The sequence below is a fragment of the Anarrhichthys ocellatus genome, unplaced genomic scaffold (assembly GCF_004355925.1).
Source record: "Anarrhichthys ocellatus isolate YVR2014 unplaced genomic scaffold, GSC_Weel_1.0 scaffold15, whole genome shotgun sequence".
NCBI lineage: Eukaryota > Metazoa > Chordata > Actinopteri > Perciformes > Anarhichadidae > Anarrhichthys > Anarrhichthys ocellatus.
Window position 1 is genome coordinate 1,136,881 of NW_022280045.1, and position 5,055 is coordinate 1,141,935.

At 47.0% G+C, this 5,055-nt stretch overlaps 1 protein-coding gene across 4 annotated transcripts in view; it reads right to left on the bottom strand.

Annotated features, from left to right (window-relative positions):
* Nucleotides 1-5,055, bottom strand: part of carmil3 (capping protein regulator and myosin 1 linker 3) — a 74,670-nt gene that overhangs the window by 64,866 nt on the left and 4,749 nt on the right. The gene's annotated exons all lie outside the window — the stretch shown is intronic.

Here is a 5,055-nt window from a genome sequence, read left to right on the forward strand (position 1 = left end):
ACGCACGCACGCACGCACTCTAGTGGACTCAGCATCACAAGAGCACAACCCTGCCATCAGTCAATCTGTCAGCTTACGTGCATGCGTGTGTGTGTGTGTGTGTGTGTTTCTGTGTAAGTGACAGGGGGTTTTGAAAGCACAGATGCCCCAGGTCCTGCTTTATAAGTGGACTTTAGAGTGGTTGAGGAAAGAAAAAGGAGAGTTAGAGAGAGAGAGAGAGATGAAGCCAAATGAGAGGAAATAAATGCAAAGCTGAAAAACACTTCTTGTTCCAGATTCCCTCATAAAAACCAGCCAGTCCAATGCGTCGAAATCAAAGAGAGCAGTCTGAAACTCAAAAGGACCTCTTGGAAAACAGATAGAAAAGGTAGAATAGACAGATAGAAAAGGAGACAGATAATGGGAAGAGGGTTGCGGGCCTGTACAGCGCCATAGATAGAAGTAAGAGATGAGATGAGAGAAGTAAGGGCTGAAGGCCAGGACTGGGTGGATGGGCCGAGAAGAATACAACAAAAAAATAACGAAAGCAAATGTGAGAATGTGGGATGAGATGGAGAGGAGCAGCGAGTGTGAGAGAGGCCAAATGGAAGAGGAGAGAAGAGAGAGAGAGAGGAGGGGGACCAGGACAATGAGAGCGAGCAAGATCAAGAGAGGAAGAAAATGAAAAGGATGGAGAGATAAAATAGAGGCGGAGACACTTGGAGATGCCTCTCAGCTTTGACGATACTCACACTTTCAGTCACACTCTCCCTCTCTCTCTCATGGGGGGAGAGAGAAGGTCAGCAGTCACACTTTATAGCCTGTCCGCCATTCGCTACCAACACGTGTTGTGATAATCAAAAGCAAGCGCAGTCCTAATTACAGCACAGAGCCCACAGTGAGAAGATAAATCCTGCACACTTGCAGAGAGAAGGACTCCACGCTGAGCATGTGGCGGTGAAAAGCCATGAGGAGAAAATCGTGGATGATGCAGTGGTAATGTTTGCCATTACACGAAAAAAATGGAAGTGTTGTTGAGAGAGTGAAAGAACAGAAAACTACTAGCGCTGCTAGAAGGGGCTGTCCGGGCTTTACTCGGCTTTCTTTCACAGTCCGGCGCACAGCTGGAGTCTCTCTGCAACAAAGCATCTTCAGGGCTGAAAGCAAGGCCCAGCTCTGCCAGTACGAGTTGATTATGTGAGTCAGAGCCTTCCCGAAGCCCCGCCCCACGCTGCTACTCCGTCGAGCTGTCAGAGCTACCACGGAGCCCACACTGACACTAACTGCACTCGCCAAAATAAACTCACTTTCTAATTTTAGGGAAAATAAAAAAGCAATTTCAAAGAGAGCAGACAGAAGGGTTTGAAAGATATATCCAGGATGTCAAACAGATTCAGCAGTGAAAACGGGTAATAAAGATAGAAGCTGAAGCTAGTTTATGATGTGCTCACGTACTCTGCTAATGTTTAAAACTCCACAGGATTAACGGTTTACAAACTTATATCTTCTTCCGACCTCTCCAAGTAAAAAAGCATCCACACCACATTTAACCACGACGAGCTCAAAACCCACAGAAGCAGGCTGACCTTTCCCCCTAAACGGTGGTGTTTTGAGGCTACTGTCTCCTTCAGGGTCCGGCCGCAAGTCTGTGAGCAATGCAGCCTTCGGAGGCCTCCGCTCAGCCCCTTCAGGCCCGAGTCCCCCCCCACGGGTTAAGCTCCGACGTAAACAACGGGCTCCGGCTTGGCTCGTCTTCATGACTGAGCCATACATTTTGTCCGTTCCAGGCTGAGATGACGGCATAATGCTGCAACACGTCTCTTTCTGTTTCATTAAAAGGCATTCATTTTGAAGGATTCTGTTGGTATACATTGCTGTTGTTTGTATTTCTATTTATTTGTTAATGAATAAGAACCATTTACCAAAACGTGTGGTGTGTTTTAATCATGTTTGTAAAAATATAAATAAAAAGAATACTAAAATTGATGAACTGAATAACAGATTATTCGGGTTGAGCCTTCGTGTCTGTATTGGAGCAGGTCTAATAATGTTTACGGTGCTATGTTTAGCCATAGTTTTAAGAAGGTAATTCTGCACATCTGTGATTGGAAGAGCACCAGAGGATGCAATTTTCAAAATTCCACCTCAGTGACTCCGTGACTTGCCATCAGTCGGTTTAAACGGTATGTGTTTTGCAGTAAAGACTAAGCATGGAAGTGCTTAGAGACAGACAAAAGGAAAATGTCGGCCTATTGTGGACGATAGAGCCACACTCGACATATACGACACTTTTTACAAGAGTGACTAGACTTTGTGAAATCGCTGGAGGGCCGCTCTACAGCCAGTGGTGTAACATGTGAACTCTAACTCCATAGACATGGATTCACCACCACTGAATTACCTCGAGGTCTGTGAATCAGTAAAGCACAGGAAGCTGATGTGGTTTACACTGGACGGAGCACTGAGGAACTGAAGCAATTAAACAATTCCAAAGAGCGATAGAAGTCAATAATTAAAAAGGAGGCACAGCGGGAAGATTGGAAACACTAACTCATGCAGATGAGGGTGAACAACCCCAAGGAGCAAACGATAAACATGAAGGAATAAAATGAAACCACGGCAGCAAAAACAACAAGCACGGACACCTCGGTTCAGGGTAATTAGATTCATGAGGTTGAGTTGAGAAGAAATCTCACAGAAAGACATTGATGGTGGTGATTAACTACATGAGGCAGATCTGGGAACCGATGCTCTCCACACTACTTTTATTTACTTGTATTCATTTAGTCCCAAAAGGCTCGGTTAGACAGAACACGCATCCACATTTGACGACGGTATTCACTGCCAACTGCATTGATTTGATCTATAGTTTAGCACTCAAACACAAGTTTATCTCAGAGGGCCGTCCATTCTTTAGACTCCAAATTCAGAGAAGGAAGAACTCCATAAAAAAAAAAGCATGTGCAAAATAAAGCAACTTTAAAAGGTTTGCTGAACATGAATCATTATGTCTCCCACCGACTTCATAAATAACAGCCCTGCCGTAAACATCCACAAACAGACACGCCCACTGAGACACGCAACCGAGTCATTAAACGCTGCACCGCTAACTCGACCTCAAACCTCGGTCCTACCACAGTCTCATGAGCGGGGCCGCGACGTAACCTAAGCTGAAATAAGCGTCTGAAGCGCCCGAGTGGGCTCGGGACTGTCAAACAGCGGCAATCTCAGCCAGTAATAGGCCCGTCATTATGAGGTGGGAGCGCTGGAACCGCAGAGTCAACAGAGTATGAAACTGGCCGGCCGATCGGGATAAATAAGTGGCGGAAGAACCAAATCGGCAACTGGGGCATCACAACACAGAGATTTCCTTCCCCCTCTCTCTCCCCCCTTCTCCCTTTCCTCTTGTAGGGATGGCCTCCCCTCCTCCTCCATCACAACCACCCACTCCTCCCCCACGACCTCCCTCCCCATCTCTCTCCCCCTCTCTGCCTTTGAAGATGCTTTGTTTTCCGAGTTGCCGCTAATCTTCAAATAGGATGATCTAATAATGGTCCTAAGAGAGTGTGTGTGTGTGTGTGTGTGTGTGTGTGTATGCAGGCAACTTTTGATGCACTGAACCATGTGTGTGTCTGCGTAGATGCCTCCTGCACATGTCAGACAGTACACACAAGTGTGTGAGAGTGTGTTTGTGCATTCATAGCCCGTGATGGAACCGTGGATGTTGATGCTCCCCTACGCATTGCCCTGGGTGCTGCTTGGATGTCATGCTGAGCCCTCCCTGTGTCTGTCTGAGATGGGTGGAGGGACCCAGTGTGTGGGTGGGTGTGTCGTGCAGCATGACGGCTGGTACAGTCAACACGCACAGACAGCTGGATACCAGCAGCCTCCGGAGGGAAAAAGAAAGAGCAAGATCTAGAACAAAGACTTGTATGCCGTCAATATGAATAAAAAAGGACTCCTCCTGTCCACAAACTAAACTAAACAAACAAGAGGAACGCTGTGGTCCTGTTCAGATTTGACCTGCTAAATCTACTTCAGCCGTGAAGCAAGGATCCACATGAAAGGGAGGATAAAAGGAGGCATCGCCCGAAGCCTTCAGGCTCGGAAAAACTACGACTGAAATTCACTGAAATACTCAGCTTCCTCTAACTGTCATGTATGACATTTTCAAGCAGGAGTGATTATTCTGTGCACAGTATCCAGAGACTGAAACAAACAGTGTGGATGCAAACCCCTTCATCTGTTCACCCTTCATACATCCAAACAAATGTATCCATTAGAGTGAGGAGATTGCCTTTAAGAGGGGCAGACCTTGACAAGGAGCTAGAATGAATGCTTAAATAACCCCCCCCCCCCCCGCTGCCGCCTCCCTTCCCTTGAAGGAATTTGGAGCAGTGGCGGCAGCAGCAGCAGCAGCCAAGGCCCATTTGGATAGTAAAAAAACTCATAAGGCAGAGCTCCTAATTGAATTGCTTCTGATGGAAAGAGGAGCTCGATACCCTCCTACAGGTCTGAGTAAATATGGAGGGAGGAGGGAAGGGCATAAAGGGGAGAGACGAGAGAGAAAGTGAGAGGCGAGTGGCGTGGTAGGGGGGTGATGACGGGGAAGAGAATAATCGAGATGGACAGATAAGGAGGGAGGGAGAGAGGAAACAAAGAGAAATGGCAAAAACAGAAGGGGGGGTGGTAATGATGGAGATGGATGGAGGCGTGGAGGGAGACGGGGAAAAGAGGAACAATAGCAGAGACGTAAAAACTGAGAGAAGCACCGATTAATAGTTTTGATTCTCTTATCAGCTCGTGTTTCTCTCGCTCATAGCAGCTCCCAGTGAGGAACTGATCAGTCACTAATGTGGCTGACTAATTGACAATTTCTCAGTAACAGAGGTGGCCTTGGCTCGCAGGAGCTCCTTGAACACGTCGCAGGCTGCCCACACACCCTCTGGCATACAAGCTTCTTCTTCAGATAAAACATTTATAGCGATATAGAAAAATGATGCCCCTGTATGTACACCATGTCAAGCTTACACACACACACACACACACACACACACACACACACACACACACACA